Genomic DNA, 25,218 nt, shown 5'->3' with positions numbered 1-25,218 from the left:
TGAGCGGGGGATGGGGGTAACACAAGGGAGACACAGGGCATGAGCAGGGAGTGGGGGGTAACAGGGGAGACAGGTCATGAGCGGGGGGTGGGGGGGAACAGGGGAGACACGGGGCATGAGCGGGGGTGGGGGGAAGGGGAGAGACACACGGGGCATGAGCGGGTGGTGGGGGGAAGGTGAGAGACACACGGGGCATGAGTGGAGGGTGGGGGGGAGGGAAGACACACGGGGCATGAGCGGAGGGTGGGGGGAAGGGAAGAGACACGGGGCATGAGCGGGGGTGGGGGGTAACACAAGGGAGACACGGGCATGAGCAGGGGGGTGGGGGTAACAGGGGAGACAGGGCATGGGTGGGGGGTAACACAAGGGAGACACAGGGCATGAGCTGGGGTGGGGGGTAACACAAGGGAGACACAGGGCATGAGCGGTGGGTGGGGAGTAACAGGGAAGACAGGTCATGAGCGGGGGGTGGGGGGAACAGGGGAGACACAGGGCATGAGCGGGGGGTGGGGGGAACAAGGGAGACACGGGGCATAAGCTGGGGGTGGGGGGTAACACAAGGGAGACACGGGGCATGAGCGGGGGGTGGGGGGTAACAGGTCATGAGCGGGGGGTGGGGGGGAACAGGGGGAGACACGGGGCATGAGCGGGGGGTGGGGGAACAGTAGGGAGACACGGGGCATGTGCGGGGGTTGGGGGGTAACATAAGGGAGACACAGGGTATGAGCTGGGGTGGGGGTAACACAAGGGAGACACAGGGCATGAGCGGTGGGTGGGGAGTAACAGGGAAGACAGGTCATGAGCGGGGGTGGGGGGAAGAGGGGAGACACAGGGCAAGAGCGGGGGTGGGGGGAACAGGGAGACACGGGGCATAAGCTGGGGGGTAACACAAGGGAGACACGGGGCATGAGCAGGGGGTGGGGGGTAACAGGGAAGACAGGTCATGAGAAGGGGGTGGGGGGAACAGGGGAAACACGGGGCATGAGCGGCGGGTGGGGAACAGTAGGGAGACACGGGACATGAGCGGGGGGTGGGGGAAGGGGAGAGACACATGGGGCATGAGCGGGGGGTGGGAGGAACAGTAGGGAGACACGGGGCATGAGCGGGGGTTGGGGGGAAGGGGGAGACACACGGGGCATGAGCAGGGGGGTGGGGGGAGGAGAGAGACACACGGGGCATGAGCGGGGGGTGGGGGGAAAGGAGGGAGACACGGGGCATGAGCGGGGGGTGGGGGGAAGGGGAGAGACACACGGGGCATGAGCGGCAGGGTGGGGGGAAGGGGAGAGACACACAGGGCATGAGCGGGGGTGGGGGAAGGGGAGAGACCCACAGGGCATGAGCGGGGGGTTGGTGGGAGGGGAGAGACACACGGGGCATGAGCGGGGGGTGGGGGGAAGGGGAGAGACACACGGGGCATGAGCGGGGGGTGGGGAAGGGGAGAGACACACGGGACATGAGCGGGGGCTGGGAGGAACAGTAGGGAGACACGGAGCATGAGCGGGGGGTGGGGGGAAGGGGAGAGACACATGGGGCATGAGCGGGGGTGGGGGGAAGGGGATAGACACACGGGGCATGAGCGAGGGGCGGGGGGAAGGGGAGAGACACAGGGGGCATGAGCGGGGGGTGGGGGGAAGGGGAGAGACACACGGGGCATGAGCGGGGGGTGGGGGGAAGGGGAGAGACACAGGGCATGAGCGAGGGGTGGGGGGGAAGGGGAGAGACATGGGGCATTAGCGGGGGGTGGGGGAGGGGAGAGACACACGGGGCATGAGCGGGGGGGTGGGGGAAAGGAGGGAGACACACAGGCCATGAGCGGGGGGTGGGGGGGAGGGGGGAGATACACGGGGCATGAGCGGGGGGTGGGGGGGAAGGGGATAGAGACACGGGGCATGAGCGGGGGGTGGGGGGAAGGGGAGAGAGACACAGGGCATGAGCAGGGGGTGGGGGAACAGTAGGGAGACATGGGGTATGAGCAGGGGGTGGGGGGGAAGGGGTGAGACACACAGGGCATGAGCAGGGGGTGGGGGGAAGGGGAGAGACACGGGGCATGAGCGGGGGGTGGGGGAAAGGGGAGAGACACGGGGCATTAGCGGGGGGGAGGGGAGAGACACACGGGGCATAAGCGGGGGGTGGGGGGAAGGGGAGAGACACACGGGGCATGAGCAGGGGGTGGGGGGAAGGGGAGAGACACGGGCATGAGCGGGAGGTGGGGGAAGAGGAGAGAGACACGGGGCATGAGCAGGGGGTGAGGGGGAAGGGGAGAGACACACGGGGCATAAGCGGGGGGTGGGGGGGAAGGGGAGAGACACACGGGTCATGATCGGGGGGTGGGGGGTAGGGGAGAGACACGGGGCATGAGCGGGGGGTGGGGGAAAGGAGGGAGACACGGGGCATGAGCGGGGGTGGGGGGAAGGGGAGAGACACACGGGTCATGAGCGGGGTTGGGGGGGAAGGGGAGAGACACACGGGGCATGAGCGGGGGGTGGGGGGGAAGGGGAAAGACACACAGGGCGGGGGTGGGGGGAAGGGGAGAGAGACAAGGGGCATGAGTGGGGGTGGAGGGAAGGGGAGAGACACGGGACATGAGCGGGGGAACGGGAAAGAGAAACGGAGCATGAGCGGGGGGTGGGAGGAACACACAGAGAATCAGCGAGGGGGGGAACATGGGAGACACGGGAAATAAGCGGGGGCTGGGGGGAACAAGAGAGAGACACGAGAGCCTGTGCCTCACCGCCTTTTCGTGGAAGATGCAGGGCCGATGCAGAGCCGATGCAGCCCACATCCACACTGTGCAGGCAGCAGATCCCGCTCCGATAAACAAAGATGGCGGGCGTCTCTGAAAATAGACGCACCTCACGCTTCACGGCAGCCAATAGAAAAGCACGTCAGATGTCCGCGGACATCACGCAAGCTGCTTGCCCTATCACCTATAACTTTGCCCCCCCTGGACGAATCCTCACCAAACTTTGCAGATTGGGCCATATACTTTTTTTTGCAAAGTTTGGTGAGGATTCGTCCAGGGGGAGCGAAATTATAAGCCGCCCAAAAAGTGCTCTTCCTATGGAAACACCAACTTAACCATAACTACATGGCCACTACCGTGGCCATGTAATATATATATATATATATATATATACATATATATATGTATATATATATATATATATATATTCCCAAACCCAATATCACAAATGAAATAGGTGAAAAACAGGCCTTATCATCCCATGCTTTAAAAAGGGTGAAGCTCTGTTGAGGAATTGGGGCTTAGATTTTAAGCAGGTCTGCAAAGGTGGCAACAAGAAGCTGGAAAAACAGAGCAAAAATGTTAGACCATTCTTATCTACTGAAGTGTATCTGTAATATGAGCTCACTGAAAGTATTTATAGATTGACGTTGGGTGGCTCTTGTAGAAAGTGACAGAATTAATCTGATGCCCCCTGAGCATAGGAGGCTCATTTTAATGATAAGACTGAATGTCTTACCATTGAAGGGCAGTATAAGATGCCTTGGAACTACCAGAACATGTGCTTGTGGATCAAGTGTCAATGAAGATCTATCTCATTTTAGGATGGTGTATACCCTGCTGTCGGATCTTAGGAGATGTTGGCTCAGGAGACATTTTATCTGCTATAATGTAAGGACTACAATGGAGGCAATGGGCCTCATTACGAGTCCGGCAGTAGCCATGCCGGTAAAACCGGCAGGCTGGCACCGGACTCTGCATTTTCCGCTGCCTGGCTCCACGGAAACACCAGGGGATTACGACCCCGGTGTTCCTGGAAGTCAGGCACCCGAAAAATGTAAATCCCCATTCCCATTTGAGTCCCATTGGACTCAATGGGAATGGGGATGAGGGAAGCAACGGCACCGTTAATAACGGTGCTGGTGCTTCCCGGAAAGTCTGCGGGCGGCTGCCGTCGTGCCCGCCAGGCCAGGCCTGGTGGGCGGGACGGCAGCCGCCCGCAGACTTTGAGTGTGCCAGTCCGGTAACAGTGGTGCTGGTAGGCTTACTGGCACTGTTGTTACCGGACCGGCACACTCGTAATGAGGCCCAATGTCTGTCCTAATGAACTGCAATGACATGATGTTTTAAAATGGTTGTATGTAATTTATGCTAATGCTGCTTTTAAAAGATACGAAAGGCATTTTAGCAATTTGGTATTTTATGCACACGCTTTTATGACTGTTTTTGTTAGGAATAGTTCAATGTATGTTGACTTATTATGCTCTATATTGATATGTATGTAACTGGTGTAAACCGAATTGACTGTGGGAGGAGAACTGTTTTTTTAATTTTTTAATTTTGGCTATTAGGTGGCGCTGAAAGCGCTACCTATAAAGACAAAACTATTGTCATTAAAATAAGAGCTTTAATATGAGAGCTTGAAGCAGGGGCTTTGGATGCAGGTTTGTTGTAATGCTTTTCAATGCAGGTTGGCATATGAGGATGGATAAATGGTAGTGTGGCTATGTGTCCCACCCATTGAACACCCATCGCTAAGTGAAATCAATAGGGTTTTTCACCCATTCCCACCAATCTCCACCCACAATACACCTCTTTTTGCACTCGTTGGCTGAATTTCTACTGTGTGTTGAATTTGTCAGCCATTTTTCCTTCCAAAATGGCGGCCGCCATGTTTTAATGTTATTTAAAAGTCATTTGACTTGTTTGATGCTTTCAAATATATTTCCTGCAGCTTTCATGTTCTGTTACACATTTCACAGTATGTTTAATTAAAAATAAACAGGTTTGTGTAATATTTACGTTTTGGTTTAAACTGGCTATAAAAATGTACATCTAGTGACTTGCGGGGGATTTGTCGAGTGTTTTTAATGTAAGGAGCACCTAATTGGCTGTGCAGTGGGTGATGTCAGTGGTTTTCAGTTTGTATTTGTTTACCAGGGCAGCCATTTTTTTTTGGCATGGACTTACGCTATCTACAGTTTCCATTTGCGTCTAAACAGGCTGTTTAGTTTATCATTTAGCCTTTTTAGGGGAGCGCTTCTGGGCTATCACCAAGAGAGAACATTAATTTATGGCAATTTGTCAAAATCTGGGATCATTTGCTTGTGCGAAAATAGTTTTGCGTGTAATTTCCCTATAATGTTCCCTGACGTGGTGAGTGGTGGCCAAATTGTCGTATTATATTGGTTATGTGCAGTTCTAGAGAGCAATTAAAATGCGCTAGATATATGTGTACTTTGGTTTACTTTTGTGGACACCAAAGCAGGTGCACACAAAAAGAACAACAAATAATGCGTGTATGTGTGTAAACCTCGTTTACTTTTGGAACCAAGAAGCATGTAAGGCTGGCTGGCTCCCTCGGTAGAGAAATAAATAGGCGGCAGGTAAAATGGCGGTTATTTTCTGCTTTGCAAATAATTTGACAATCGGCATGCAAAGATAAAAAAAAATTCCTTTTCTCGTGGAAACAAAACTCCCACCATCAAAAGCACCGGATAATAGCGGGCAGTGTGTATTTCCAGACCAGTATTTGGAAAAGCCATGTTTGATAAGAATGCTCATACCAGCTAAACAATGGACGCCTCGGGTAAGTAACAACATTTGGACAGCAAGTCAATAAGGCTCTGAAAGCTCTCCTACTGAGCGAATTCAGACCAATATACGGTTGGAGTATTTGGCCTCTTTATTGACAAAGGTTGCTTTCAATCACAACGTATCTATTCCCATATCAATCATCACTGTAAATTAATACAGCATTATCATCAAGGAAGGCATCACTTAAAGAGAGCATCCAAAGCAGCCCCTGTAAAAGGCAACTCGGAGGCCTGCAGTGTTCTCGCATAAAGATTGGATGTACCTCTCGTGCACGCCTTATGTGAAAGTCAACACATTCCGCCGGCGGTAATACCGCCGGCGGTAATAGCCCTACCGCCGGATTTAAGGGTTACCGCCGAAGTCGTGATCAGGCCCATTGAAATTGAAATTATTCACTCTGCACCTCAAGGCATTGGATCCCCTCACCATGTTTAAGGCATGCTTAATTTTTCAAGATAACACATTTTATCTTCTAAAAAAAATGAAGATATGGAATTGAACCGATCGAGATGATTTATGTGGCCGGTTAAAATATTGGCAGCTTTATAGAGGGAAATGTCACTGTAATGCGGTGCCTTCAAGTTTTACATTTCCTCCTTTGAATCGCTGTCGGGCTCCCTGAACAGTGGAGAGTTTAATCAATGTTTGCAGGGGCCATAACACTGCGCTGAATGTTCTACTCCTGTGAACAATTGCACAAAATAGCTAGAGCGCCACAAACGCCATTTCTGTATTCTTATGAAAGTAAACAGTGCAGGGCACAATTGACAGAGTCCTCAATAAATACAAACCCTTGGGGGGGGTCGGGAGGAGTAGGGGGAATACTATGTCAGGCAACAATAAAATGCACTTAAAGGCAATCAACCTGGACTGCGGGTGACTCAGAGTTCATGAAACTCAAATCCATAGGAGTTACTGCTTTTACAAGTATTTTTTAATTTTTAGTTTTCTCTATTAGGTGGCGCTGAAATCGCTACCTATAAAGCCGAAACTATATTGAAATAAGAGCTTTAACATGAGCGCTTCAAATGGGGGCTTTGGCTGCTTTTCAATGCAGGTTGGCATATGAGGATGGGTACATGGTAGTTATGCGCTCTACTGGAACCAGCTGGCCCTTTGTTAGATTTCTGGAAAAAGCAGTTGATCAAAGTGTGTGATCTTGGACAAATAACTGTTTTTGTAGGATACAGTAGTGTGCTGGCTTATAGCGTGGACACTATAACCCAACTACATGCTTTCAAATGCCATGCAACACACTTGAATAGGTGGTGTACATTACGCTTTCATGGCGTTTTCCTACAGAAAAAAGAATTAAAAGGAAGTTAGTCACATTCCTTCCCACTCAATACCAAGCCACACAAATTGTTTGTTTTTAAAAACCAACGGAAGGTGAGGCTGATACAAGTCAACCCTAACCTTCTAACTCTGTACCACTGACAATTAGCACACAGAAAGGTTTTTGACCCTCTGTGATGAAGGATCAACACACAGGACACACCAGTAAACCAGAGAGAGAGGGCGGGTGAGTATAATTTCCTGCCTGCGCTCTCATTCCTCTGTGCTCTCATTCCCAGTGCTCTCAGTCTCCCTCTGCTCTCATTTCCCCCTGCACGTTCATTCCACCTACTCTCTGACTTCTCACCTGTGCTTTCCCACCGTTTTACAGCTGCTACCATCGGTGGACAGTTCCTACCAGTACCGCAGTGCTTGGCAAATGTGTTTCACATGCTACAGAAAAGCCCAAACTGTTGGCATTGCCAATGCTTGTTATAATAGTGACCGTGAACATGTGTAAAATGACCAGCTATGGATGGTTACAGAAAAGTGCAGAATCAATTTACAGACATGTGCAGGTATGTGTGAAGAAATTCAGAACATCATTTCCTAGAGAATGCCACATTGTTTTTTGCAGAAGCATGCTGCATGGAAGTAGACCATCTTAGTATAGATAGCCTTCTATAGTGAGCAAATATGGCTGCCCTGCCTATATATGATGTGTTCATTACACTATGTGAATGGGGAAGGTGGTAGGTCGAGAAGGGCAGGGTGTCTGTCCTTCTGTATGCAGTGGCCAGGTGACCCCCTTCTCTCTTGATAGGTAACTAAGCGTGAACTATTACTCTGAGGCTATGACACGACGCTCAATATAGTCCCGCTAGAACCTTTTATGGGGATGCTTACAGGGATGCGTGAAGCGGGAACGCTCTTATCTGTGTGTTTATCGGTGTTAATCTGCATAATTCTGCCTTCATATCCTTCTCGACCTGGGCTGCAGTTACCTTTTCCTGTAGGTTAGCATGCACATTTCAGGTCAAAACAGGGGTGTAGAGTCTGTTACCAGATCACATTTCCAGCTCTAGTTTCCGTTCCTGTGTTTTTCTTTTATTTGGGCGTTTGGGGTTGAGTGCCAATTGCCACATTTTGGTGGCTTCAAGACTTTCATCCAAAACATCATAATGAAACCTCACATAATATAAACTGACGTAACTGGATCTGGCCAGCTAGTATAAAAGGAAACCGCCTTGGTGTCCCAAATATTAAAAAGGGCGTACTAAATGCATGAAAATAAAATTGATTGAAAACCAAGCAAAACTCTGTCAGATTCTAGTTATCATGCTTTTAGTTTTGGAAACAAAACACATGGATCCTAACAAACATTACACGACATCTTCCTAGAGCTTAAAAACTGGACGACCTTGCATAGCATAAGCTAGCACAGTGCAGTGCATTTCAAACATAAGCGAGCATAGCATTCCAAGGCAGGGCAGAGTATAAATGATGTAGCATAGTGCAGACACACAGCAAAACGTGCCCCAGCCTAGCATTCCAAAACCAACAATAACCTAACCCAGCAAAAACAGCGGTGCAAAGGAAGCGTGCCCCAAATATGTGATTGCGCGCGTGCCCTCCCACCGCCCTACCACAGACACATACATATTGTGCTAGTGTCAAAATGAGCGCCATCCTCCCGTCTGCACCCTAGCTGATTACGCAAGTTCTCCGCATGTGCAGGTGCACACGCAAATGAACATTGATGACATCAGTTCCCTGCAGAACATTAACGACAGGAATGCATATTGCAGCTCCCACCGCTGGTCTCCCTCTGCCCACTCACAAAGGGCGCTCCCAGGGGCCAGATTACAGAAACTTTGCACCGGTGCAAGTGCACAGTTTGCCCGGTATTAGCACTAGGGCAAAGTTTGCCCTATTTTTAAAAACACTGGAACACATTAAAAAACCATTGCACCTCGACAAGTGCATTTAGGCATATTAAAAGCACCAGGGCTAAATGTGCCCTAGTGCTAAAAAGATGCATTTTTGTATCAGGGCAAAGTTTGCCCTAGTGCTAATACCATTCCGTATTAGCACTAGGGTAAACGTTGCCTTTGTGCAAACATTTACAGAAAATGCCTCTTTTTTGAACTATGTCTATTTTAGCCCATGCCAACCTGCACTTGTCGAGGTGCAGTGTGTTGTGTCCTATTTCTATGGACATGTTGTCCATCGTTAGTTGTGTCCTTTCTTTTTGTTCTTGAAAATGTTGTGGCGTAGCCACGGGAACGGAAGAGGCGGGGCTACCGCCTCCGACGGAAGTTCGGTGCGGATAATAAAGAAAGTAGATTGCATCATCCTGGCTCCCCCGTCTCATTATGCGAACCTGCTTTATTTAGTTGCATTTCATTATACGAAGTTCCGAGCGTCGTCGGAACTTAACATTGGCGACGAGGACGACCCACCCGTGCTGCGGACCTAATTCGCACCCACCCGCAGGCAGCTCCAGCGACGTGTGAGGGCCGCGGAGGAACGCCGCAGCCTCAGACACCACCAGAGCTGCAGACCCAATTTATACCCACCCGCAGGCAGCTCCGGCGTCGCGTGAGGGCCGCGGAGGAACGCCGCAGCCTCAGACACTGCAAGGCATCATCAGTAACAGAGGCGGTGGAGGGAAAGCTCCCGCCAACTCATACACGCTGCAGGAGGTGAGCCGCCAGAAGTTACACAGCACACTAATTAAGGGCCACCGGCTGCCCATGACACTTCATGCAGGCCAGATCACCGCTAGCCCCTACATTCAGTCGGCGAGGCCGTGCTGAAGAAGGAAGTGGAGGTGGACCCTCAGCACACGACACTCCAGTGAGTAGAGTGCCACAGCAGCGCAACCCAGCCACACCTACTAACATGTCGGCAGACAATGCTGACAGCGGCCTACAGAGCCCTCAAGCCAGCTCCACTCCGAGAGCAGCCAGCAATGGACAGGACAATTCCTCTGAATCTCTGCAGCTACAAGCAGTCCCTCACTTTGACATGACTGATACTAACAGCCTGGCACCCAGATGGGCTCGCTGGCTAAAAGAACTCCACATTTACATCAATGCTTCTGGTGTGAGAGAAGAACGCCGTTTGAGAGGCATCCTGCTTCACTCCCTGGGTCCCATGGTGCGGGACATCGTGTTCGAAATGCCGGATGCCAACACCAACTCATTTCAAGGTATAATTGACTCATTAAATGCGTACTTCGCACCCCTATGGAATGTCGACTATGAGAGACATGTCTTCCACACAACGACACAAGACAAAGATGAAAGCATGGATAATTTTATCATGAGGCTAAGGAAAAGAGCCAAGTACTGCGACTTTGACAAATATTCCACTGAAGAGGCACTAAAATCACAAGCCATCGCAGGGTGCGGTTCCCCTGATTTTCGTAAAAAATTGCTACAAAAGAGCAGGACGCTGGAAGAAATCCTCCAAATTGCAAGAGCAGACGCTGCTCTAAACCTACAAACGGAGTCCCTAGGCAACATCTCCATCACGCAAAATGCCAAGTCAGCGTCTCTCTGCCCCATCCGCACGCCTGCTGGCCCGTCAGAGCAAAAGAAATGCTATCGATGTGGATTCCGTTTTCCCCACGTAGGCCCATGCCCTGCGATTGGACATCAGTGTGATAAATGCGGGGGGGAAAACCACTTCCAGTCCGTCTGCAAGAACATTAAATTCCTCCAAGGCTCAGGGAGCACAAGAGAAGCCGGGAGACAAGAAGGGGGACGTTCCAGACGGGAAAGCCCGCGCAAATATCCAAATCGAGGCTCCACGTATGGGAGGAGGCGCTCTCACAGTTCAGCCAAGGAATACGCGCCATCCTCGAGGAGGCGAGAAGAAAGGAGAGAGAGAGAAACGTCTAACCACCGAGAGAGCAGACGCCTCTCCCCGCACCGCAGAACAAGACAAAGGATCAGGTATGTGGATGATTCGCCTCAGGAAAGACAGACAACCAGGTCATCTTCATCCAGTGGAGAAAGAAAACGAGCATACGTACATGCCATCGGAAATGCCACAGCGGCTGAATACAGTACGACTCTGCTACTCCAGTTGAATGGCCAAAACTTAGAATTTCTGATCGACACAGGTGCCACTGTGAATGTTATCAATGACATAATATACAAATCGTTGGAAATCAAGAAAGACTTAAAGAAAGCCGACACGCTAATATACCCCTACGGGTCCAACAAACCGCTAGACTGCATAGGAATGTTCAACGCACACTGTCAATACAAGGAGCAGAGCCAGAAAGTAAAAATATATGTAATCAAAGGTGAAGTTCCGGGAGGAAGCATCCTAAGCTTCCGCACAGCAATACAAATGGGTCTAATTAGCATCATGTATCAGATCATGTCTGCATACACCTCCAGCGCCAAAGACATGATCCAGAAGATATTTCCTTCGCTCTTCAAAGGACTTGGGTGCTTAAAAGATAAGCAAATCAAACTACACATCAATCAACAGGTAAAACCCATTGCTCAACACTACCGGGGTATTCCCCTCAACATACAACGGCAAGTAGAAGATGAGATCCACTCACTGCTCCAACAGGGCATAATCGAACCAGCGTCAGGCCCGACTCCATGGGTTTCACCAATAGTCCCGGTACCCAAGAAAGATGGCACCTCCAAGATACGCATCTGTGTAGACATGCGTGCTCCAAACGTAGCCATTGAAAGAGAACGACATCTAGCTCCATGCATGACTGACATGATACACCTTCTGCATGGGGCCACCATCTTCTCGAAGCTCGACCTGAATAAAGGCTACCATCAACTTGAACTTCACCCATCATCACGATATATAACCACGTTCTCAACTCATCTAGGACTCTTCAGATACAAGAGACTAAGTTTCGGAGTGTCATCTGCGGCCGAGATTTTTCAGAATGAAATACATCAAATAATTAAACACATTCCACACTGCTTGAATTACAGTGATGATATTCTCATCTTCGGCACTTCCCAAGAAAGTCACGATGACACGTTAAGAAGGGTCTGCATGGCGTTAGAAAACGCCAACCTCACGCTCAACCCAGAAAAATGTGAGATTAATAAGACCACACTCAAGTTCTTTGGACACATATTTTCGAACAAGGGCATGTGCCCAGATCCAGAGAAGGTGCAAGCCCTGGTGGATGCCCCCACTCCCACTTCATCATCGGGCATACGATCATTTCTGGGCATGGCGAGTTATTGCACGAGATATATTCAAGATTTTGCGTCAGTGAGCACTCCATTAAGGGTTCTCACTGGCAAAGACCAGGAATTTGAATGGACAACAGAATGCGAAAAGGCGTTCCAGGAAATCAAACGACGCATATCATCAGCTTCATGCATGGCCTACTATGATCCCGATTACGATACGGAACTCACAGTGGACGCTAGTCCAGTAGGCCTGGGTGCCATTCTAGCTCAATCCAGACCGGGAGCACCACCCAATTCACCCAAGCGCATAGTAGCCTATGCCAGTCGGAGTCTATCGAAGGCGGAATGCGCGTACTCGCAACCGGAAAAGGAAAGTCTCGCAGTTGTATGGGCCTGTGAGCACTACCATCTCTTCTTATATAGCCGCCCATTCACTGTCGTGACCGATCACCAAGCGCTGACCACGATATATGGCAAACCCACTGCCAAAATGCCACCCCGGATTGCCAGATGGGGTCTGCGTCTACAAGAATATTCTTTCAAGATCATACATCGCCCAGGGAAAGAGAACAACCCTGCTGATTTTCTCTCCAGATACCCGCTACCAGCTCAAGTGGAACGACAGTCCATAAAAGCAAACCAATATGTCAACTTCTTAGTTAACAATGCACTTCCAAAGCATGTCTCCATTGCTCAACTTGTGGAAGCCACATCTGCAGACAAGCTGATGCCTATTGTAAAGGAGTGTCTGCGAACGGGCCGGTGGTATGTCAAAGGACTGACAGAAGCAGAGAAAGCTCATCTTCGCGTTTTCAAATTGATACGACACACACTATCCGTGTCTCCAGAAGGTCTGCTTCTCAAAGAGAACCGAATCGTAATCCCCACTAGCCTACAGAAACAAATATTAGACATAGCTCACACTGGCCACCGCGGAATAGTGTCCACCAAGAGACAACTGAGAACAAAGGTCTGGTTCCCGAAACTGGACGAACAAGTGGAACAGATCCTAGGTAACTGCCTCACCTGCCAAGCGGTGGGGCCCCGAACATTCCCAGCACCCCTCCACCCGTCAGAGATGCCTCTGCAAGTGTGGGACAAAGTGGCCGTAGATATGTTTGGACCACTGGCAAACGGGAAATATGTGCTGGTAATCGTGGACGAAATGTCACGGTTCCCGGAGGTACATCTCATTCATTCAACAAGTGCACAAGCTGTGATACCTAGCCCTGGACAAGACCTTTTCTGATTATGGCATACCATCAATAGTAAAGTCAGACAATGGCCCACCATTCAGTGGTCATGACTTCGCAATGTTCGCGGAACACCTAGGCTTCCAGCATAGAACAATCACACCACTGTGGCCACAAGCAAATGGAATGGCCGAGAAGTTCATGAGCTCTCTCAAGAGAACCCTCCAAGTATGCTCTATCACAAATCGTTCATTCATGCAGGCCATCTGCACTCTCCTACGTGAATACAGGAACACTCCACACAGCACCACAGGGGTGTGCCCGTCCACGCTAATGTTCGGGCGCATCATACGAAAGCAACTGCCCCACAATCCCCATGCCCAACCGCCACCAACCGTTGTTGATGACGCCATCAAAAGAGACAAGCGAAGCAAAGAAATGACAAAAGCATACACTGATCAAAAGAGACAAGCCAAGCCTTGTCACATTCAAGTGGGTGATGTGGTGCTAGTAAGACAAGAACAAAACACCAAGGACACCCCGGCGTTCAGACCTGAACCTTTAAAGGTGACGCACGTCAACGGCTCCATGATAACAGCAGCCAGCCCCAAAGGGACCATTACGAGAAACTCGTCATTCTTCAAGAACTTTGAGGGACACTCCGAACAGATCACTGATCGCTCGAGGACTGACTATGAATCATCAGATGTGGAGTCAGAATACCGGATGGAAGGACGAGATGCAGATGACAGCGACAGCGACAGCGACACACCGGTGCACTGGGAGAAGACACCACGGAGAAGCCCGTCCAAAAGGACCATTCGCCGACCCACTCGGTGGATAGAAGAAATGAAGTAACGTGCGCTCCTCATTTAAGTGGGGGGGAGATGTTGTGTCCTATTTCTATGGACATGTTGTCCATCGTTAGTTGTGTCCTTTCTTTTTGTTCTTGAAAATGTTGTGGCGTAGCCACGGGAAGGGAAGAGGCGGGGCTACCGCCTCCGACGGCAGTTCGGTGCGGATAATAAAGAAAGTAGATTGCGTCATCCTGGCTCCCGCGTCTCATTATGCGAACCTGCTTTATTTAGTTGCATTTCATTATACGGAAGTTCCGAGCGTCGTCGGAACTTAACACAGTGTTTTTTTTAATGTCTCCCAGTGTTTTTAAGAAGAGGGCAAACTTTGCCCTAGTGCTAATATCATGCAAACTTTGCCCTTTCACCAGTGCAAAGTTTCTGTTATCTGGCCGCAGGTATGTAAACTCAACATCCCAAATCTCCCGGGTGGAGGACATTTCGTGCCCTCTCCTGGTCATATTTGCATGTGTGCATGTTTCTGTAACATGTGTGAAGACATTTAAGATTTCTTTATTTCCATGGTGGCATGTCCAATGCATATGAGTGATATCTCATTACAAAAGAGGTCGTCTTTGGTATTGCAGAAGAGGCCTTATGGCCTAGTTTGATAAACGAATGTACAGTCCTTTCAGGTTAAACAGTACAATGTGCCGATTTCTGCCACCCTCTGTAACCCGGACGTCGATCTTCTGTTTAGAAGCCATTATTTTATCCAGCTGCTGAACATGTTTTTTGGCACACGCAAAATGCATAAATGTTACTGAGTGGGAGGAATGGATACTAGTTGATTTTTACAAACCTATAAAAAAAAGAAGACAAAAGTAAATGGAGCATGAAAAACATAAAATGAGTAGTATGATGCACTGAAATAACAAGAACTAAACCTAACATTTTTAAACATAACTAATTGGCATAACTAAACATATGTTGACATAACATGATGGAACATGATACAGAGAATTATGACCTAACATGACAGAACATAGCAATACAAAGCAAAGATAAAATAATTTGGCAATGACCCAAATAAACTTTACATAAGGTGACATACGAGAAAAATAAAAAAAATACAAAACAGAACATGGCATGGCTTGCAACATACCCACAAGGATCTACCTCATTAAGTTACTTGGTATTTGTATAGCGGCTACTGCCATTGTTATGCCCTCAAAGTGCTCTAGATTGAATGGCCCTTTAGCAGCCGATAAAACAAAAAAAGCAACGAGCATTACATTGCATGCAAATCATATTCAGAGTATGGGCAACTGTTCAATTGCTAGTATAGATTACGAGTGTAAAGTCATTACAATAGTCCTGGCATGCAGCAGGTTCATACTGAGAAAGGATTGCTATGTCCGTGAAGCAAAGAAAAAGTTAGCAAATCTTGACCTAGAAATTGACAAATTTAAACAACTAAACCTAAAGAGAAAAATTCAAAAACACTCCTTCCTTCCTCAAACTCAGAACGTTGCCAAAATCTCCCACTAACAGCTCTTCCTTATCAAAGGAATTCTACCTTTTCTCACCTTCCCCCATAAGCTCAATGTTACCTGAGCCCCAGTTCTCTTTAGACTTGACAATCGCAATAACCTCCTCCTTAATCTTCCTTCTTTCACTCTGCGTCCTCTCTAGCTAATCCAGAATACGACAGCAAGACTTATCCTTGGCCTCAAGCCCAGGGATCTCATCTCTCTGGCCCTAAAAAGTCTTCGCTGGCTCCCGGTTGCTGCACAGATTAAATTCAAATCCCTCTGTATCATCCACAAGACTTTTTAGGGCTGGGGACCACACTATCTGCAACTCTCTCTTACTAAATATTCTCCTTCTAGACCGCTGCGCTCCTCTGGCAACAACTCTTTAAGTGTAAAGCGTATCGCTCAACAGAGGGCAGGAGGTCGGTTTGTTTCCTCATCTGGCTCGCTTCTCTGGAACAAGCTCCCCCTCCTTCTTCACCTTGAGCAGGACTTTCTTAAATTCCGGAGGCTCCTCAAGAAATTCCTCTTTACCTTTGCCTTCCCTCCCACTCTCCTCTGCTAATCTCACAGTTGCGTGTTTGGTGCTCAGGGCCCATATGCATCCCTGGGGCCCTGACCTCCCACACCAAATCCTCACCAGCTTCTGTCTATTCTCAGCACTTGCCTAGCTCACCTTCCACCATCCAGGCTTGCACTTACCTTGCATTGCAATTCATTTCTTGCTCACCCATGAGCACCTCAGCACCTATCCCATTCCCCTTCCCTTCTGCACTTGAACGTTCTGAACACTCACAAGGGATAGTAGGTTTGCCCCCCCTCCCGCTCCCACTCTATTAATATTTGTATGTATTTTGATCATTTTCACATCCCGTTGTCCCTTCCCTGTTGCCGCGTGGGCGCTTTCAAACAGTATTTATTTCCTGTATAAGTGCCTAACAAGGAAACAATACATAAATAAATAAAAAGGACATAGGCCCTCATTAGGACCCTAGCGGAAAGGGGTTTACGCCGGCGTAAAGCATGGCGTACCTTTCCGCCTGACTACGAGTTCCCGTAGCGCCATGGTGATTTTTACGCCTGCTTTTTGCAGGCGGAAAAATCCATGGCGCTACGGGACTTGTTGTTAATTACGCCACCGTAATTTACGGTGGCGTAATTAACGCCTTCCCCACTCCCATTATACCCTATGGGGCAAAAATGGGAATGGGGAAGGGTAAATGGGGATTGGGGACTTACCGCCCCGCCAAGGTCGGAATGGGGCGGTAAGTCCGCCAACCACCATGGCGGAGTTGGCAGCTTTGCGCCATGGACCATGGTGCAAATTGCACCATGGTCCTCCGCCAGGGTCGTAATGAGGGCCATAGACAATTATAAAGAAGAAAAAACATATCCATTCATTCGGGAGGGATACTATAGCAAACACAATCTGAACAACAGGAGATTGAACACATGTGTCACCTTCTCTGCGACCTCCATATCATCAAGAGATAATGACCAAGAACCCCAGGGGTAAAACATAAATGTGGGACCCTTGAAGAGTGGGGGCAAAAACAAGTTTTTTTTCAGGGGAAACCAAAGAGAACACAACAGAAAACGGCCTTCACAGATTGAGTCACAAATGCGGACGGGACAATGGTACTCCAACCAGTCAATGAAGGGGTTTTACCAATTATTGACCTATCCAATCACACTCTTACTGAATCAGAAAATAACCTAGTGTTGAAAGGGTTATCATTCATACCTGTCACTAAGGCGTTTCCTTTCCAAACAGAAATCAAATTGCGAATTTTTTGGGGGAAAAACATGTCCCTAAACAATAGGAAGAAAACTCCCAGAACGAGGACCCTGATCCCCAAATAGACAATATCATGGGTCTTAAGATCAGATCCTGATTCATCCCTCATCCACATGTATTTCCGGTGGAATACACTGCCTCTGAAAATATTGTCATCAAACAAACACCGGAGGCAGTAAAGAAGAAAAATTAGCACATAGATAATTTGTACAAGACAGAGTGCACTGACCTATATAATCTGCGCAAGAAGGGTCTGATTACAATAAAACCAGCAGACAAAGGGGGATGGATTGTCCTCATGGACACTGCGAATTACGAGAAAGAATGCAAACGCCTTCTATCAGATCCACAAGCATATAAAACGTGTATGTCACCCCACTGCCACTCTATGACGCGGAGAGAGAGGCATGGATCTGCAAAGAAGAACTGCAGTTTCTGAATAAAATACACCTGAGGATGGCAGCAGTTTACACTCTACTTAAAGTACATACAAACATAACCTACCCGCCAGGCAGATCAAGAGTGTCAGCGTTTGATTCCCCTCTTAGAACCTCTCTCAGTAGATGTGGAGCATTTTTTAAACCCTTGGTAGGAGAGATGCCGTCATATGTAAAAGATTCTACCCCGATGATCAAAATTACTCAGGCTATCAATACCAATTGAAACGATATTCTAGTTACGATGGACGTGGAAGCTTTGTATACCTCTGTACCCCAGCAAGTGAGTCTAAAAATCATTAGATCCATCTTGGACAGATTTATTTATTTTATTTATTCGCATTTGTATGGCGCACTTGCAGCCCATGGACATCGAGGCGCTGGTACAAGTAAGTGTTGGATTCTTAATTCAGCGGATATACATGAGACCAGAGGTCTTATGGATACACAAATACAGGCATAGTTGCAGGTGAAGCATGAAATTCGTCATACAGTAACAGAATGCAGTCAGGTACGTTTCATACAAAGAGCTTGGTTTTAACAGCTTTGCGGAAGGCTTGGTGGGATTCAATCATTCTTATGTGCGGTGGCAGTGCGTTCCAGTGGGTGGCGGCCCGTGTGGGAAAGCTGGCACCACCGGCGCGCACCTTGCGTGTTTTGGGCGTGACAATCGTGTTGGAGTAGCACATTCTTAATGGTCTGGTGGCAGAGTGCTTGGTTATTCTTTGGGTCAGGTAGGGTGGAGCAAGTTCATTGAGGCATTTGTGGGTGAGGGCGAGTGTTTTGAAAACAATCCTCTCTTTCACCGGAAGCCAGTGTGCCTGTCTTCTGACTTCGGAGATGTGGTCTTTTCTCGCAGTACCTGTGGCCGCCCTCAGTGCATTATTTTGAACTAGCTGAAGTTTGGCCAGGTTTTTATTGGGGGTCCCAACGAGTAAGGCATTACTGTAGTCTAGCCTAGATCCAATTATTTCCCTAGCAATGGTGAGGCAATTCTGGCGTGACAGGAAAGGTCTGGCAGCGTTGAGGATTTAAGAGTAGTAGGCTGAGGAGGAGGCGATGGCATTGACCTGTCTATCCATTGACAGGTCGGAGTCTAGGTAGACTCCAAGTGTCTTCACGTGATTGGAGACCTTGATGGGAATGTTGTCACTAGTGAAGGAAGCGTACTGTTCACCGAGGTTCCCCAGAGTGGAAGGTGCCCCTATAAGGAGGAGTTCGGTTTTTTCACTATTGAGGCATAGCCAGTTATCTGCCATCCATGATTGGATAGTGGAGTAGATGGTGGTTAGTGTTTTAGTATCCGCCAGGTAGTAGCCTGTGAAGGGGATGAGGACCTGTGTGTCATCCGCATAATTTGTATACGAGATGCCCAGGGAGTCAAGGATGCTGAACAGGGGCCTCGTGAAGAGGTTGTATAGCGTGGGCGCGATACACGAGCCCTGAGGCACACCGCAAGTGATGTGGCTAGGGGTGGTACAGGCTGAGTGAGAGAAGACTTTCATGGCCCTTTCTTGGAGGAAGGAGGTAATCCATTCACAGGCTTTGGGGGAAAAGTTGGCTTGGGTGGCTAGATGGTGGCAGAGGGTGTTGTGGTCCACCAGGTCAAAGGCGGCGGATAGATCCAGGAGCAGAAGGAGAGCAGGTTTCCCTGCATCTCTTAGATCGTCCATTTGGTTCTTTAAGTCCAGGAGAGCCGTTTCGGTACCGTGTCGTGGGCGGAAGCCAGATTGCCGCAGGCCGAGGAGACGGTTTTCTTCAAGGAACTTTTGGACTTGCAGGTAAGATGCTTTGTCCAAGATTTTCAGCAGGAAGGGTACAGTGTTGATGGGTCTGTAGTTCCCCGGGATCTTTGGGTCCAGCGAGGGTTTTTCGAGGAGTGGGCGTACCCAGGCCTCCTTAAGTCCAGTTGGAACGTGGCCAGACTGGAAGGATGAATTAATGAATGCTGTAAGGAATGGAGCTAGGATCTGAGTCTTTAATGAGACTAGCCGGACAAGCATCTCCCTTACAGTTGGAAGGTTTGATGGACTTGAGCAGGGCGATGACCTCGTGCTCAGTGATATCTTTGAAGTCAAAAGATGGAGAGGGATTGGTGATGGAGGGTGTGGTGGGTTGGCTATGCAGGTTAGCTATGAGGCGGGAGAGGGCTTTTTGATGGCCACAAATTTTAGTTTAAAGAGTGTTAAGCTTGTCTAGCATTGCGGATTGAATATTATTGCACCAGTCATCATCTTTGATGAGAGCGGGAGGAGGAGAGGATGGTTTTTCCAATTCCCTAAATATGGTGAAGATTTCCTTCGACCCAGATTTGGCGTCATAGATCCTGGCGTTGAAGGAGGCAGCTTTAGCTAGGGTGATGTTGGTTTTGTAGGATTTTGAGATGGCTTTGAATGCATTTTTGGTGGTTTCATATAGGTTGGCTTTCCACGTGGAGAGGGCAATCCTCTTCTGCGCACGTTGTTCAAGGAGTTCTTTGGAAAACCATGAATTAGCGTGTTTGGTTTTCTTGGCTTTTTTGAGGGTCAGTGGCGCAACGGCGTCAACTGCTTGTGTGATGACTTCTTTGAATGTGTTGGCTAGGGTTTCTGGGTTGTTGGAGAATGGGGCCTGCAAGGCCGGGTTGCGGAGGTAGGGTGCTAAATTCTCGACTGTGAGCTGGCGGGAGCTCCTGGAGAGAGTAGCTGGGCACGGGGCGGGAGGTGAGATGGTCTCTTTTTTGGTGCGAAGGTTGAATTGGATGTAATGGTGGTCAGACCATGGGATTGGAGTGTTGTCCGTGACAAGTAGTGAGCAGTTATGGTGACTGATCCAGTCGAGGGTGCGCCCTTTAATGTGGGTGGAGTCAGAAATAGATTGAGCAAAGCCCAGGGTGGATAGGGCATTCTTGAGGGTTTTGGCATGGGAGTCCTAAGGGTCGTTGAGCCCCAGGTTGAAGTCGCCTAGGAGTATGACGTGGAAAGTCTTTTTGATGTTATTGGACAGTCCGAAGATGAGGGTGTCATGGAAGTCAGTAATCAGTAATCAGATGGGCTCTTCCCCACCATCCTCCCACTGTATTTATTCTTGAGTGTGCCAGACTTGCCATGACCAAAAATGTTTTCCTATTTAAACAACAGATCTAAATCCAACAATAGGGAGCCCGAATGGGTGCCACTTTTACCTCAGACATGGAGAATCTATGCATGGTATTTTATGAAAGTCTATGTATCTTTGTCGTCTATACACCTATATGGAAGCGATATGTAGACAATGTCTTCCTACTCAGAAATGGCGATGAAATGCAACTCGCCCACTTTCAACATTGGCTCAATAATTGTGATCACAACATCAAGTTCACCATGATGTGCGACAAGGAATCCATCAACTTTCTGGATCTCATTATCTACAAAGAAGAAAACAATCTGCTTAGATCATTATACAGGACAGACCGCAACCGCAAGGGGATGCTGCATTATTCAAACCTTCACCCAGTAGGTCTTAGGTCCATTCTACCATACAGACAGTTCCTTGGGATACGGAGGAACTGCTCTGAATGAAAATAATTCAAATTGCATGCAAACCTGTTGAAGAAAAGATTCCTGGAAAAAAGTTACCCCAAAAGAGCTGTGAGAAACTCACCAAAAAGAGCCACCAGTACTGACAGAGAGATTTGTCTTACACCAAAGGAGAATTCTATAACAGACAGGCTGGTATGTGTTTCCACATACAACCCAGTCAGTAATCAGACTAAAAAGATTGTTCAAAGAAACTGGCACCTTGTTAAATAGGAAGGCACTTTGAAGAAGAAAAATAAGGTTGTGCCTTTAAGAAGAATCCCAATCTGAGACAAAAACTAGTGCAGACCTACCGACCCGTAAGGGAAGAACAGACAGTTTGTACAATGTGGGGCTTGCCCCTGGTCACAAGGCACTATAAATGTGGACAATGTGTGGCATGCAATCCCACAGAAACAAAACATGTTTTTGAACATGGCAAGCTAAAATGGGAATTGGTAACACACACAAATTGCAATAGCGAACACGTTATATACATGATTGCATGCCTGTGTGACTTACTGTATGTGTGGAAAACCATTTGCCCTGTGAAACAACGGATATTGGAACACAGATCGTGTATCCGTAATAATGTTCCTGATAAACCTCTAGTAGAACACTACAAACTAAACCATAGTGATAAAGATCTGGAATGGTTTATTTTGCAATCTCTGAAACATCACCCATGAGGTGGAGACATCGGCAAACAGTTGTACAGGCTGGAACAAAGGTGGATTTACTGTTTAAACATGACAAAACATGGACTTAACCTCTCTGTTAAATGGAATCATCTGATTTCGTATTCATAACTAGATGTACTGTACATACAGAACGTAATGCTAAAGAGTTATGCTGAGAGATGTTTATGAGCTGCCCAGCATGTGGCCTGTGCCCACATTTATTCATGTGGAAAGCGTTTTCAGATCTGTTCACCGTTTTCAGATCTGTTCACCAATAATCTGCTCTTGGATTCATAACTAGATGTACTGTACATAAAGAACGTAATTGCTGAGAGACGTTCATGAGCTGCCCAGTAAATGATGGGGCCTGCAATAATTCATATGGCAAACGTTAGATCTGTTCACCAATCACACAAGTTAGCTTAGTCACCTGTAGCCCCTGATCTTGTACGTGGTGTCCCAATTATTCTTAATACCACAATAAGATGGCAGCCGAGTATGAGGCAGCATCGTGTTACTTGGCTAGTCGCCTCTTTATGTTAATACCTCGGCATGTGAGGTTTTAACAACATGGCCGAACCAGCAGCCGGAGGACATGACATGAGTGATGCCTGTGGTAAGCGAAAGGCCAAACAGTGCATGCAGCATGCCTTGCACCTGGGGGAGTCCTGGTTGACTTTGGGCATGCACCTAATGCATTTGTACTGACCCGTGTGTGTAGCGAGTAATGGTTTCCACATCTGGGTACCACCTGAGATTGCTACCCCTTACTTATTTCCTGTCAGGCCTGGTGTTCCCAGTGTCATGGTACATTGCCATTCACGGTGCTACATAACTTAGGTTCCTCTAACCTCTTTGGTTAACCGTGGGGCACACACAGCATGCATTGTTCAGCCAGGAGTGCATTCACCCGAGGTGGCTCTCGGGTCTAGTTTCTAGCCCAAGACCGACATGCAACTTCTATCCGGTCTTTGTAGAAATGATCTGCTGTTACCTCACTTGACACTCAGTTTGATCAGACAGCCTGCACGCATCAACTTGGGTATTCCTTTGAGCATTTTAACATGAGAAGAGGAGTCCACACATATAAATATGTAATACATATTTGTTCTCCTGTATAGCATTTTCTCCTGACTTCGTGTCTGACACGCCCCGTTAAGCAAGACATCTGCATCCAGCTCCTTCTCGGGGTTTCACCAACAAGAAGGTGAGCTATGTTTGACTTCATCAATACGTTCTCTCAATCCATTGTAAGCAAGGACACATATAGAAACACATCTGAAACTAATCCAGAACAGGACTGCAAGATCTGTCCTTGGCCTCAAGCCCAGGGACTGTATCTCTCCAGCCCTGAAATCTCTCCACTGTCTCCCCGTGGCGCCAAGGATCAAGATCAAGACCCTCTGCATTGCTTACAAAGCTTTCTGGGATCGTGCTCGCACTGCATCCAACTCTATCTTTCTACCCATCTTCCTTCTCGAGCCCTTTGCCCAGCTACCTCCAACTCTTTGATGGTCAAACACTGTCAGAGAGTGGGAGGTAGATCTCTTTCCTCCGCAGGGGCCTCTGCCTGGAAGGGCCTCCCTGCTTCTCTGAGACTTGAGCATGACCACCTAAGGTTCTGAACGCAGCTCAAGACCTTCCTTTTTGCTTCGGCTTTCTCTCTTTCTCTCGCTTGCTGACCTCCCTGTCTGCTGCTAAATTACTCATCATATCATATCATATATCATATCATCCCCAACCACGTGCTAATTTGAATAAAGCCGGGATATTTGAGAGACAGCCCACCTAAGGTAGGAGGGTTGGTTCTTATTTCCCATAGGTTTGCTTTTGAATTGCAAGATAGATTGATTCTATATATAAATACATTTGAAATACATTTGGATAGACCTGTCGGCACCCTTGTTTCCAGACCGGCAACATTGTAATGAGGCCCATTGTGTCGACGGTTCATTTTGGGATCTGAAGAAAAATGTAAAATGTGCAATAAGTGACACAAAACAAGAAGTAACAGCAATAACCCCATGGTCCGAAAATGGGGTGGCAATTATGACGATTCTCAGTGTATGGCTTTAGGTAACTGATGTAAATATGGTAATTGTGTTCCTGAGTATACACTTTGTTGTCTCTGTAATGTTGGATTTACATTTACTTTTGGGTGACCCATCTAATAAGGTGTGAGACTACATGTGACGTACATGTGATTCCGTTTTAGTTATTGTAATTTAAATGTATTAAAAAGAAAAGTTTATTTTCTGGTATTCTGATGTGTGGGTGGGATATACTTTCAATGCAGCACCCAGGTCTGTCCAAACTGTGGGCCCTGATCAATTATTTTTGGTTTACGTGACTATATGACTGCTGGTCTGAATTTTTCATGATGCTGATCCGTATTATGTGTGCCACAGTGCTAGAGGAGGAGATGGGTTATTTTATATTAGTCTATCAACCATAAGGGCACCTGTGTACAGTTGAGAGCTCTGCTTTACTTTAGATGCAGAACACATGCACACTGAATTTAATGCATTTATTTATTTTGTATTTATTTATTTAGCATTTATTCAGAGCTCAAAACCCTGGGGCATCGAGGCGCTAGTTACAGAAAGTTCTTGGTACAGGACAAAGAAGATGCAGTATAGTGACTGGTAGAGTCTCGCCTCATGTTACAGGAACCTATATCAAACGTGCATACATAGGACATGGTTGGAGCAAATATGCAAACTGGAAAAGCTACTCCTCATGTTATGGGGAGATACATCAGGCATGCATACAAAGGACATAGTAGGTGCAAATATACAAAGTGGAAAAGCTACTCCTCATGTTACGAGGAGCTACATCAGGCGTGCATACTTATGACATGGTAGGTGCAAATATGCAAAGTGGAAAAGCTACTCCTCATGTTATGTGGAGATAAATCAGGCGTGCATACAAAAAACATGGTAGGTGCAGATATACAATCTGGAAAAGCTACTCCTCATGTTATGGGGGGATACATCAGGCGTGCAAACAAAGGACATGGTAGGTGCAGATATACAATCTGGAAAAGCTACTCCTCATGTTATGGGAGCTACATCAGGCGTGCATACATAGGACATGGTTGGTGCAAATATACAAACTGGAAAAGCTACTCCTCGTGTTATGGGGGGATACATCAGGAGTGCATACAAAGGACATGGTAGGTGCAGATATACAATCTGGAAAAGCTACTCCTCATGTTA

General features: G+C 47.9%; 1 protein-coding gene across 10 annotated transcripts in view; it reads left to right on the top strand.

Moving 5' to 3' along the window:
- Window positions 1-25,218, top strand: part of LOC138503805 (3-galactosyl-N-acetylglucosaminide 4-alpha-L-fucosyltransferase FUT3-like) — a 128,708-nt gene that overhangs the window by 70,177 nt on the left and 33,313 nt on the right. For 2 of the 10 annotated variants that reach the window (XM_069623817.1, XM_069623818.1), the window contains one exon: window positions 23,122-23,207. The exons of the other annotated variants lie outside the window; for them this stretch is intronic. The gene's annotated coding sequence lies outside the window, so the exon portion shown is untranslated. The remainder of the gene's footprint in view (window positions 1-23,121; window positions 23,208-25,218) is intronic. 10 annotated transcript variants of the gene reach the window in all.

Source organism: Ambystoma mexicanum, chromosome 11 (assembly GCF_040938575.1).
Source record: "Ambystoma mexicanum isolate Mex_15411 chromosome 11, UKY_AmexF1_1, whole genome shotgun sequence".
Classification (NCBI taxonomy): Eukaryota; Metazoa; Chordata; class Amphibia; order Caudata; family Ambystomatidae; genus Ambystoma; species Ambystoma mexicanum.
This window is presented reverse-complemented; position numbering and strand designations above follow the sequence as displayed.